Source organism: Leuciscus leuciscus (assembly GCF_965113295.1).
Source record: "Leuciscus leuciscus genome assembly, chromosome: 3".
Classification (NCBI taxonomy): Eukaryota; Metazoa; Chordata; class Actinopteri; order Cypriniformes; family Leuciscidae; genus Leuciscus; species Leuciscus leuciscus.
In genome coordinates, this window is record NC_138727.1 from 50,579,929 (window position 1) to 50,592,632 (window position 12,704).

Here is a 12,704-nt window from a genome sequence, read left to right on the forward strand (position 1 = left end):
GCATTGATACACGTTTTTCCATTACCATCAGTTACACTGTGATGAAGATGAATTTCGTGTAAGATTCATAACATATACGGTGTTTTGCATGTAAGAATTTCCATGATGAAAACATTGTTGACTCTAATGAAGACTAACGTACACTCCGAGTCCGGAGAAAAGTACCGCATCGTCGGCTCGAGGACAGGTCCGGGGTTGAGGGCGAAGCAGAGGAGGTCGTTCAAGAGCGCGGGCAGGGTCCGAGGAAGTAGTTTTTGCCTTGTTTGCCTTCGCTGACTGCATATGCAGGTGCTTTGAGCTGAATATTTCCGGGAACGGTGACATGTGATGAGTGCACGCAGGGCAGCGCGCGCAGTGGGGCTCGGGGCGGGCACGAGACATGAAGGCATCTGATTGGTTCTTTACATTCGCACCGAATGGCAGTGATTGGTCAGAGTTTTTACTGTCCTGCAGCTGCTACAGAGGTCTGATTTTTTTCATTCCTTTTTCTAAACACATAATGTATTGACTACTATCAGGATGGAAGGACCATTTCACCCAGTATAAAAAAAAGTGTTTCTGAACAGGATTACCTACCCTACCTTTAAAGCTCAAAAATATGCACAGGATGGGCAATTGCAGACAATAAAACTATTGGTCTGGTCACAAAAATGACTTTGGCATTAATATGTATTATTAATGAATCCAGATGCATCAACAAACGCATCGCAAAAAGGGAATAAAACTGGATAATCCTTCTGCAGAATAATTAGTTAATTAGAATAATTATATTACAGACATATACAACGTAAACTGTTACATTTGCAGAGGTGGAAAGAGTACTAAAATGATCTACTCAAGTAAAAGTAGCTACTATTACTTCAATGAAATTTTACTTAAGTACAAGTCAAATTACAGGTCTCTGGGGGACTCTCCGAGGTTGTAGATTTGTGATAACCATCTCAGAAATTATCCCGGTTTACAGTATCAATTATTAAATAAATAAATAAATAAAATAGTATTATTAAATTATGGTTGTTGTTATTATTATTATTATCATCAGATAAAATGACAGTTATGAATGAAAACAGTTTTTTTTTAGTTGAACAAATACTTTTAACAAATTCGAAAACCATTTGGTTTGGTTTGTTTATTAAAATTTCAATAAAACGTGTCTAATCAACTAAATTCAATAATTGATAATGATTAAGATAAACAACTTATTTTTAACATTAATAATTTAATTCCCATTTGACTATATCTAGCAATTAGCAGAAATTCGCTACACGTCTTGTTTATCTGTCAAACGATCACACATGAATCAGTACATGTCCGGGTATCCGGGTATTTAAGTGCACAAAGCTCAATAATACACTTAAAACGTGGTTAAAACATTGAGAAAACGTACTTTATGGTCATGTACTAATACTTTTAACACCAAAACGCCAACGAACATCCAAGTAACAGGCAAGAAGAAACTTCCTTAATCTATATTGACGCAGAGGTAGCAAAACAAGAACAATAATGCCTCCTACTGGGGCCGGTGTCACAAAGCTATTTTAGACTGGTCTATAGTGTTAGACAAGTCTAAAATCTGCTCATAGACTAGTCTAATGCAAGTTAGACCCTTTCACAAAAATAAAGACTGACTTAATTTAGACCAAAAAAATTAGACACCTTACCCCCAGGCTAACTTATGTCTAAGACTCTATGTTACCTTGGCAACCAGCAGTAACAATCAGTTACATTACAAACAGCCAAAAGAAAAGGGAAAATGGCTCATAATTTAAACATTTCTTCTTGTTACTACATTCTCCGCTAAATTTCCCAAGTAAAATGTCCTTGTAACTCTTACACTCCTCCAACAAACACATATTTTCCACTGGGGTAAACTGCACTGAGCGGTTGAATGCACTGACTCGATCCGCCATGTTTTTTGTTTTGAAAAGTGTATTATTTTACCCAGAATGCATTGCAGTGTCGTCCTTCTTAAGATAGTCAGAGTCTTAAGTGCTTCGTGCAACGGTCTGATTTAGATGTCTATCTGAAGTCTGACTATCTACTATATCTAAGCCATAGTCAAAGGCTGCGTTCCAAACCGCATACTCAATGAGTAGGTACTTAATTTCAATAAGTACTTACTTAATGAGCGCTAAAAGAGTAGGTACTTTATAGCCAAATCTCGTTGAGTATGAATGCGAGCCGGACATCTGCCATGTTGACGTTATCATGTGACCTACGACGCGTTATCACACGCGCAACAACTTAAAAGATTCGAACGGACACGTTTAATTCATCTATCTGTAAATATCTTGATATTGATTAAACTTGCTCATTTTGTGGTCTTTTAAAAAAAACTGCTGCCCATTTATTTTGTGCATACATTTAGGGTTGATTTCTTTTATTTAACCCTACTAATGTGAACCACCGTTTTATCCTATTTATTTCTATTACGAAATCCCAAAATAGTCATCTCTAAATATGTTGTTAATTTTTTATATCCAAACATTTTCATCCACAAGCAAAAGTGGCTAACTGCTTTATTTTTTCCTCTTTTTCTTGTTGAATTTAACTGTTGTTTCATCCCTCAGGCCTATAAATAACAAAAAATGCTTTTTTTAAATGTATTATGATGAATTATTTAAGAAAATATATATTAAAATATTAAACCTTGTAGGTTCTTTTTTCCTGTGTAACAAATCTCATATTATGTATGCAAACCCATTATATATATATATATATATATATATTATGGGTTTGCATACATAATGAGATTTTTTACAGATCTCATAACATCAGTAACTTGACAGCCCTACATAGAACGGGTTTCCTCAGCGTTTGTAATATCTGCACAAAGGTCAGCTGTGCGAAGATTCGCCTTTGGAGGAAAACTGTTGATTTTGTACTCTAAAAATTTAAGTATCATATACTAAAAATTTATATTACCTCAGAATGAATTGCATTGCTATCCCACCCCAAAACATACAATAATAAAAACGATAAATGCTGACCAATACTTAATTATATGACTTTTTACTGAAAATGATATAATTCAATAAAACAAACAAATTGTAATGTATGTCATGACATAGCTATGCATGATTGAATACACACTAGATGTGTATATAATGAACATATCTACATTTTCTTTCAAACAATTAAATAAAACATTAATTAAATAATTATATTTTATTTACTGACAACATTGAGAAATATTAATAAATTAGTAAAAGAATGAATGAAAGTCACCATCACACAATAAACAAATGCATAAGTCAACACATGAAACAAAGCTTTATTCAAACTACAATCATGTATGTACAGTAGGCTACAGGCGCTGAACCCCACATCCTTCTGCCATCTCAACACAGCAGTTCCCATTCTGCGGCTTTATTCTGATGAATCAGCTGACCGCCAGAGGTGAGCTGTGCCTTCATGCCGGAGGTTGTTGCGTGATGTGTTGTGCTTCACAATCTGAGGCAATAAGGGCAGGTGGAGTGATGGAGGGTCTCATAAGGGCAGGTGGAGTGATGGAGGGACTCATAAGGGCAGGTGGAGTGATGGAGGGTCTCATAAGGGCAGGTGGAGTGATGGAGGGTCTCATAAGGGCAGGTGGAGTGATGGAGGGTCTCATAAGGGCAGGTGGAGTGATGGAGGGACTCATAAGGGCAGGTGGAGTGATGGAGGGACTCATAAGGGCAGGTGGAGTGATGGAGGGACTCATAAGGGCAGGTGGAGTGATGGAGGGTCTCATAAGGGCAGGTGGAGTGATGGAGGGTCTCATAAGGGCAGGTGGAGTGATGGAGGGACTCATAAGGGCAGGTGGAGTGATGGAGGGACTCATAAGGGCAGGTGGAGTGATGGAGGGACTCATAAGGGCAGGTGGAGTGATGGAGGGTCTCATAAGGGCCGGTGGAGTGATGGAGGGTCTCATAAGAGCAGGTGGAGTGATGGAGGGTCTCATAAGGGCAGGTGGAGTGATGGAGGGACTCGTCCATGGCACCATCTCCAGGATTCAGCTCTGGGCTCCTCATCCTCAGTGTTCACACCAGCCTGTTGACATTTCAGATCCTACAAAATGCACAAACATAACACAAAAGCAGTCATTTTAACCGCACAATGTCATTTGATTTCAGTATTATTTAGAAGACAAAAACGCTTTTTTTCCACAAATGCTGCCATCATCTTCCCTTGCAGGTCCTGCTCCACCACAAAAGCTGTGCAGCAAATGCACAGAAATCAAGAATCAGAAAAGTGCTGCAATAGCTCTGTTTGAAACTACAATAATTAAAATAAACTATAACTTAAGATTTAAATAGTTGTTATTCATTTCTGTAGTATACTCACTCAAAGCCTTCATGAGCCACTCTTCACCGGATAAACACACATTCCCTGTAACATCCTGACAAGATTCACATTACTGTGATTTATGAGCTCAACACTACATTTACATGTTGAGGTTGTTTTTACTTTTTATCCAACATAAATGTTCCTCAATTTATCAACTACTAATGGACAAATAAAATAGATAACTTATGTTTAACGTTAGTTACTTTATAGATTTGTTCTACATAATAGCACACATTTATCACTCAGATGTCTATTTCATGTTGTGATATTTCAAGATTTTCCTGTCAGATGTAAATAGACATTTAAAATAAGTGTCTTTGATGTATGGCTTGTTTATGTAAATCCACTTTAGAGACGTAACTTACGTGTCTTTACTGGAGCTCCCTTCTAACGTTATAATAAAACGTACAGCAAAATCACAACTATAGCCTACTATACTGTGTAACGTCTTTACACCTTCAACAATTCAACAGTTTACTCTACAGTAGTTCAACATATGCGATTTTAACAGAAGGAACGTGTTTACTCACATTTGAAAGCTTCCGCGTCGCTGATCTCTACGATGTTTGATAATGACGTATCTTCTCGCGTGGCCTCCTGGGATAGAAGAGTATCCATCAGATGAGCACTCAAAAATCTGGCCGGAAGCAGTAAGCCATCCGGGAACTTCTCGCCTACTCTTTTATGAATACTTATGTTTCGAACGTACTGCTTCCTTCACGTACTGTTTTCGCCTACTATATAGTAGGAAAGTAGGCATATTCGAACGCACTTAAGTCCGAATCTCGCGATAATTCGTACGTCACCCAGGTAATTCTCGCCTACTCTTTTGGATTCGTACATACTTTTTTGCTCGCCTACTCTTTTTCCCATACTAAATAGTAGGGAAGTATGCGGTTTGGAACGCAGCAACTGTCTTCATCTCACGAGGCACTTGACGAGAGGATAGAAAAGGAAAAGGAAAAAAAAGATCGCTCATCTTCTTTAGCTACACAACCGAGTGGCTCAGCCAATACACATGAAGCAGCGCCATCTAGGGGAACGGAGAATAACAGCAATTACTTTGGCCCTGTGCAATTTATGTGGGCTACATTATAGTAATTTTATAATTTTATATTATATTTATGGTAATGTGACCTAGGATGGCAAGTTCCTGTGTTTCATTTTAAAGTAGATATGGTGGAAGAGTTCAATTTAACATAGAATAATTGAGTTGTTTGTTTGGGTTTGCTATATTACACACATTTTCATCATACCGAAGTTCCATAGGTAAAACTTTTATTAATATATAAAATGTAATGTAACTACCTGCAGGGTTAAAAGAAAAGACGTCAAGAACACACAAACTTAAGGAACTTTTACACATCAACAATGTACTAAAAACGGAAGAGTTTTTTCTTTGTACAGATGACAATGTTATTAAAACGATTACCGTTTGGACAGATCCACTGTGTTAATCTACATGTTCCTTCTTTTGGTGATGCACATTTTTCTATCAGACATAAGTTTTAGATACCAGACAAAACGAATGAAATGTGACCCATGCTAATTAATTCCCCCCTTTTACCTCTCTCTTTTATCTTTCTGTGGCCAGGATCCGTCATTCATCAGAACAGCTACCAAGAGAAGTGAGTATTCGTCCTCTACCTCCTTTGTCTCAATGTTATTTCAACACAATTGGTCTCCAAAGTACTATATGTATGTGTTTATATTAGGGGTGTAAGATTAAGAAAATGTCATAATTCGATACAATTGCGATTTTCGATGGAAAAAACAATTCACAGTATGTAAATGTAGTTACTTTTCCTATATAGGTATTAGGGATGTGCATCTCCATAACTGAGGCCGATACGATACGCATCTCGATGCATAGCCAACGATACAATACATTAATGATACATATAAGCAGCTGCCAGCTACCGATGCAATGCAATACTTTTATTACGATCCGGTGCGATTCGATTTCGATTCAACGCATTGCAAAAATATGATGCTATGCAATTCAATATGGTATAGATAGTTAACTTTTATTTCTTTTGTTCAGACATAAAGTAGATTAAGTGCCATCTGACTTTTAACACATGGCTCTCTCACAATCAAAAGATTTGGTTTCCACAAAAAAAGCAGGTACTGTAGGCTAACTGACCAGAAAGCAGGTGCTGTTATTATGTGCTTCACGGGCCGTTTATCAGTTTGGACCAGTGCAGCGCGAGCCGATCTTGATCAAGCGACACTGTTACTACACGGCGCTAAGAGATCCCCACTGAAGTAATAACATCGCTGCGAGATCTATTGAGAAGCATTCATATTTCTCTGTTATTAACGGATCAAACAGCGCTGACGTGGAAACAATGTGCCATGAATGAACAATCCAGTGTCCACAGATCAGCAACATTCACCATGGATTTACTGTAGTGAAACAAACTGTAACCATGGAAGTTTGGCAGGAATAGTAGGCTATAATGCTTTCAAGTTACATTACGTTGGTTTTATTTTGACATGAATAAAATTACTGCCCTCAAATGTTAATCTGAACTAAAATAAACCTTTGTTTATAACTACAATATTACATTACATTTTTTTTCAAGGAGCTGTTTTACATGCTTCTAAGAGTCAATTATAGCTTCATCATTCCTCAAAGTAAAAAAAAAAAAAATCATACTTTATAATGTTATGTTTAATACAAAAAAAAAAAGTTACAAATATTAAATCAAGGAAATTTCTCTGGCATTTCTTTCTTTTTCCTGTATCGAAAACGTACCGAACCATGACACAAGTGTATCGTATTGAACCGAACCATGAATTTTGTGAACCGTTAACTTACACCCCTAATATGTGTGTGTGTGTGTTAGACATGTGCCGGTATTCGGTAATGCGTTAAATCGCGGTAATGAATATGCACGATATTGTTATCGCGGGCACTTCAAAATACCGTGAAAAATAATAGATCAGAATTTATATTTATAGAACGCGCATTAGCTTATTTTCCATCAGCCGCTTAAACAAACACTGCGTATATGCTGCGCGAAACACGTGCGCACTCTGATGTAAACAATCCCCACATGTAGAAGCACTGTGTGCATTGCAGTGCGCACTCTAGTCTAATGTAAACAATCCTCACATGGAGAAGAAGCATGGCGGAAGGAGGAACGCTGCCGACGATTTATCCCCCTTCTAAAAGCAGGGCTGCCAACTCTATGCATTCAGTGTGAGACTCACGCAATTCACACGCTCTCACGCCACACATCCATTTTCTCACACAGAGAAAAATCACGGAGCAAAGAGGACACAGACACCGACAGACTTGACAGAGCAGGTTACTTTTGATATGAAAAAAATTTTCAGCTCTCAGGTTCTGTCCATTTTATTACAAAATTCAGACAATAAAATGTGGCGTGACCGATCGCTGTAGCGCCTCAGTTCTAGTAAACCGATCATCTGTTAGTTTTTATTTAAAGATACAGTACAACTTACCGAAAGGTTTTTATGCCTCATACATAATATCGATCAATCAGTGTTTTTCAACCACGGAAAGAGGTCAATAAAGCTGCAGGTGAACAATTATGTCACAGACCGTTACATTTAACGTTACCTCAGGAAAGCCATTTAATGACCAGCACGTTAGTTGACTAGAAAAAAATAGCTATAGAGAGGAGTATTTAGCTAAATATGTGCACTATATTACATTTGTAGCCTTTTATATTTTTACTTGTGTCATAATTCTTATTATAATGAAAACCAAATGATATTAATTTGTTAATTTTTAACCTTTAATAATACCAGCTGATAGGAGCTCTCTGTATGTTTACAGCATTATGTGAGATATATTTTTTCTTGAGAAAAATTTACATGTAGGCTATCTACTGTAGCCTACCTAATATAATATTTATCCGAAGAGTCAATATTGAATCAAGATTGAAATCAAATCTCAAGAATTGAATTGAAGTCGTGAAAATTGTGTAAAATTCTGTTTAGTTACCAAATGTTTTGACAATCACAATTAGCCTACACCTATTGTGATGCAAGTTTTTTTTTTTTCTACATCCAATCCATCCGTTTCTCTTGAGCAATTAAAATACCGTGATAATACCGTATACCGTGATAAAAGCTCAATCAATTAATCGCAGCATGAAAATTTGATACCGGCACATGCCTAGTGTGTGTGTGTGTATATGGGGCTGTTTAAACCTGGCCACTTGATGCGTTTTCTCAGATCGGATAGCTATCTGTTTTATCACAACAATTCCATTTACACCTGGTCACATAAATGTGTTTTTGCAAAACGGATATAAATCAGATCTTCGATTCCCTCGCTATGCAAATTTAATGGTGTTCACGTCACCGAAAGCAACAGATATGAACTGCATTTTATTGATCATCCGTTAAAATTTCTAAATCAAAGACCGCAATAGGAGAGAGCGCAACAGCCCTGGTAAGATCATTTCGTTTCTTTACTTTTAATGATGATAACTGTGTGTTAAGCATCGGGGACTTACTTTCACTTTAATTTGCGATAGTTTGCACGTTGGCTTGATGAATAACGTTAGATGGTCAGCGGCGATGCGGCAGTAGCGTTGTCATAACTTGCTATAACATGACATATAGCCTATAACACGCTCTTACAACTTTATTTTAGAGCGTTTTTGGGAGGAGTAAAATTTACATGTGGTTTCAACAACCAGATGCATTTACACTTGTCCAGTTTCTTCTGGAATGCGGCCCAGACCACCTCCTGAAGTGGTTTGAGCAATCAGATTCAAATGCGTCACGAATGCATTTCGGAGGGCATTTACACCTGGTCTTTTCAAGATCATATAGCTATCCGATCACTAAAATCACATGAAGTTGTAAATGGCACCTATATGTGTGTGTGTGTGTGTGTGTGTGGAATGCCTTATATCAGGCTTGATGTAATTTTACTTGATTTGTGATTTATTTCATTTAATTGATTCGAGTACTCAAATTTTCAACTATGTATATCTCTGCTATAAGCTAAACCACAACAGTGGCATTTGTATTTATTTATTTAACATGTGGATTTTTTTTGCTTTGATTGTAGCTGCTGTCATGAAATGGGACCCAGCTGCAATAGAGGCCCAAATAAAGTCTGTAGCCGATCATCTGAAACTGCTTGCTGCTATAAATGAAGCTTGTGAACCTTGTAGCAGCCATATTTTGTTAATTGTTATGTTATATTGTTTTAACATTTTATAGATTATTTAAAGGGAAATTGTGTTAATTTACAACTTTACTGTTCAGGCTTTTAAGTTGTATTGTGTTCATTTATACTTAAGTCTTCCGGCTGTTAAGTTTTGGTCCAGCAGAACAAAATAGTAATAAAAATATATTTTGAGATTTAAATAGTTGATTTCTTGGAGTGATTAGTTTGTTTTACAGGAAAATGGTAAGCAGTTTATTACAGTTATATTGTTAAGATATACAAATGCAAGTATATACACTACACAGTTATTCAATTGAATATTCAATATTATCAATATTCTTTAAAATCTTATTTAGGTCTATGGTCTGTGTGTCTGCAGTTTCATGACACGACAACCATTAACATTGAGTAACTGGGTTTTTCTCAGTGAGAACTAGCTCACTCACTGCCACTGTTTTGTAAATATTTTTAAGTAAATATTTTTTAAAGTTGGATCCTTGAAAAATGCACATATAGGATTTCCATGTCAGTATGGGTCTTTAACAGTCTTTGACATTTCTACTACAGAAAACACGTCTAATACAACTTTTATTCTGACTGCCTTTAGATGTCTAACAATTACATCTGTAGCAAGTCTTTACTTGACATCTATAGAATGTCCAGAAAAGACGTAAAAAAAACTTTCATTCTGGCTCCTGTGAGGACGTCTTCTGGATGTCTAAGAATGACGTATTTAGCACGTCTTTAATTGACGTCTATACAATGTCCAGAAAAGACGTATAAAAAACTTTCATTCTGGCTCCTGTGAGGACGTCTTCTGGATGTCTAAGAATGACGTCTTTAGCACGTCTTTAATTGACGTCTATACAATGTCCAGAAAAGACGTATAAAAAACTTTCATTCTGGCTCCTGTGAGGACGTCTTCTGGATGTCTAAGAATGACGTCTTTTAGACGTCTTCTAGACGACTTTTTGCTCGCTGGCCTCACCTAAAGGATTATTAGGAACACCTGTTCAATTTCTCATTAATGCAATTATCTAATCAACCAATCACATGGCAGTTGCTTCAATGCATTTAGGGGTGTGGTCCTGGTCAAGACAATCTCCTGAACTCCAAACTGAATGTCAGAATGGGAAAGAAAGGTGATTTAAGCAATTTTGAGCGTGGCATGGTTGTTGATGCCAGACAGGCCGGTCTGAGTATTTCACAATCTGCTCAGTTACTGGGATTTTCACGCACAACCATTTCTAGGGTTTACAAAGAATGGTGTGAAAAGGGAAAAACATCCAGTATGCGGCAGTCCTGTGGGCGAAAATGCCTTGTTGATGCTAGAGGTCAGAGGAGAATGGGCCGACTGATTCAAGCTGATAGAAGAGCAACTTTGACTGAAATAACCACTCGTTACAACCGAGGTATTCAGCAAAGCATTTGTGAAGCCACAACACGCACAACCTTGAGGCGGATGGGCTACAACAGCAGAAGACCCCACCGGGTACCACTCATCTCCACTACAAATAGGAAAAAGAGGCTACAATTTGCACGAGCTCACCAAAATTGGACAGTTGAAGACTGGAAAAATGTTGCCTGGTCTGATGAGTCTCGATTTCTGTTGAGACATTCAGATGGTAGAGTCAGAATTTGGCGTAAACAGAATGAGAACATGGATCCATCATGCCTTGTTACCACTGTGCAGGCTGGTGGTGGTGGTGTAATGGTGTGGGGGATGTTTTCTTGGCACACTTTAGGCCCCTTAGTGCCAATTGGGCATTGTTTAAATGCCACGGCCTACCTGAGCATTGTTTCTGACCATGTCCATCCCTTTATGACCACCATGTACCCATCCTCTTATGGCTACTTCCAGCAGGATAATGCACCATGTCACAAAGCTCGAATCACTTCAAATTGGTTTCTTGAACATGACAATGAGTTCACTGTACTAAAATGGCCCCCACAGTCACCAGATCTCAACCCAATAGAGCATCTTTGGGATGTGGTGGAACGGGAGCTTCGTGCCCTGGATGTGCATCCCACAAATCTCCATCAACTGCAAGATGCTATCCTATCAATATGGGCCAACATTTCTAAAGAATGCTTTCAGCACCTTGTTGAATCAATGCCACGTAGAATTAAGGCAGTTCTGAAGGCGAAAGGGGGTCAAACACAGTATTTGTATGGTGTTCCTAATAATCCTTTAGGTGAGTGTATAATAAAGATATATAGTGAAGGTCATGGCATTAATAAAGTAATTATTTTCATATTTTATATATATTTCATGTAGATCCTCCACAGAACGTCTCAGTGTCGGTCAGTCGGTCTGGTGTAATAATGGAGGGAGATTCAGTGACTCTGAACTGCATCAGTGACTCAAACCCTCCTGCTCTGAACTTCAGCTGGTTTAAGGAGAATGAAACCTCAGCTGTTGGATATGGACAGGGTTTCAGCATCTCCAGCTTTAACTCCAGTTTCAGTGGACGCTTCTACTGTGAGGCTCAGAATAAACATGGATCTCAGAGATCAGCGTCTGTTTCACTCACTGTTAAAGGTATTTTCTATAATCAGACACTCTTTCAGTTTCATCTGTCTCACGTGTGAAATGATCTTCATGATCATCTTGTTTCAGGAGTTCAGAGAGATGCTCTGCTCACAGTTTCTGGGATCGTGGCGGGATGTGGAGGATTGATCTTCATCATCATCATCATCATCGTGTTCATAAGGTGAGTGAATGTTGAGCAGCTCCTGCATTAAATTCTTTTCAAAAATTAACATAAATGCAACATTTGTTGAACTTAAGCCACTAACAAAAAAATAAATGTTTCTTACAAATAAATTACTTTTCAATACTTTCTAACAAAATATGTTTTTTCCAGGAAGAAGAGGAGAGACGGTGGAGCTGAAGTTATCAGACAAAATCAGGCAAGTTTGATAATAATACATACCTGAATCTACAATGACATGGATATTATATTTAACTAGAAAATTCAAGACTTACAAGATCATGTACTGCCAAATATTTGACATGAAGACAATCTGGAAAACATCATGCATGTAACTCACAGTCACTGTGTTTCTGAATGATCGATCTGTTGTTATATCTGTGTGATATTTTATTTGATGAAACTGCAGGAGGATCACATTGACAGATCAGCAGAAACGGCTTCGACCAATGACGATCCACTGTATTCACTAGTATCAGCCAATCAGAGGGATGATCTGT

General features: G+C 37.7%; 1 protein-coding gene and 1 long non-coding RNA gene across 2 annotated transcripts in view; one reads left to right on the forward strand and one right to left on the reverse strand.

The window, feature by feature from the left end:
- The window catches only part of LOC309493629 (sialoadhesin-like), a 343,044-nt gene that overhangs the window by 285,220 nt on the left and 45,120 nt on the right, over positions 1-12,704 (forward strand). The gene's annotated exons all lie outside the window — the stretch shown is intronic.
- Positions 3,502-4,372, reverse strand: LOC309495851. The gene is made up of 2 exons (XR_014204848.1): positions 4,327-4,372; positions 3,502-4,050 (listed from the first exon to the last, which is right to left on the reverse strand). It is a non-coding gene; the product is annotated as an uncharacterized lncRNA (long non-coding RNA).